Raw genomic sequence first — 730 nt, 5'->3', positions numbered from 1 at the left:
GCTCCCCGCCTGCCCGCGCTGCCCCGGGCCCTCCCCCGGGGCGGGGCGGGAGGGAGGGAGGGACGGACGGACGGGTAGCCGGGGATCTCCGAGCGCGCGCCACCAGACCGAGGCGGGTCCCGGCGGCGGCGGCGGCGGCGGCGGCGGCGGCGGCGGCGGCGGCGGCGGCGGCAGCAGCAAGCGACGGCGGGGGGGGCAGGCTAGGGAGAGAGGGGGAGCGGCATGCGGTAGGGCTGGGGGGTTTGTTTCGGGGGGGAGGGGTGGGGGGGGGTGGCAGCGGTCAGCGAGAGCGGGGAGAGGGGGAGCGGCATGCGGTAGGGCTGGGGTGTTTTTGGGGTGGGGGCGTTGGGGGGATTAGCGGGCGGGCGGGCAGCCCAGCCAAGCGGCAAGCCGGGGGGCGGGCGAGGGCGGCTTTAGGGCCGGAGGAGCGGAGCGCAACCTCCCCCGTGCAGGCTCCAGCGTGGAGAGCAGCAAGTTTTTGGGGACGGGGGACGACGGACGGGAGGGGCAGCGGCGAGAGGCTAGCTGCGGCAAGGGGCACCGGCACGGCCGCCCTAACAGCGCCGCCTCGGTCGCAGGGGTTAGAGAGCAGCCGGGCAGCCCGGGAGGGAAGCGGCAGCCCGCGTCGCGATCCCCCCTCCAGGGGACAATGTGGGAAGGGGAAGCCGCGGCGGCTTTGGCGGGGGGTGCCCAGCTGCTAGCGGCTTCGGGGGGCAGTTAGCGGCGGCGG

This window comes from Melanerpes formicivorus, unplaced genomic scaffold (genome assembly GCF_026170545.1).
Source record: "Melanerpes formicivorus ecotype bairdi unplaced genomic scaffold, bMelFor1.0.p_v2 SCAF_238, whole genome shotgun sequence".
Taxonomy (NCBI): Eukaryota; Metazoa; Chordata; class Aves; order Piciformes; family Picidae; genus Melanerpes; species Melanerpes formicivorus.
The sequence above is the reverse complement of the archived record's forward strand: the minus strand, read 5'-3'. Positions refer to the sequence as shown.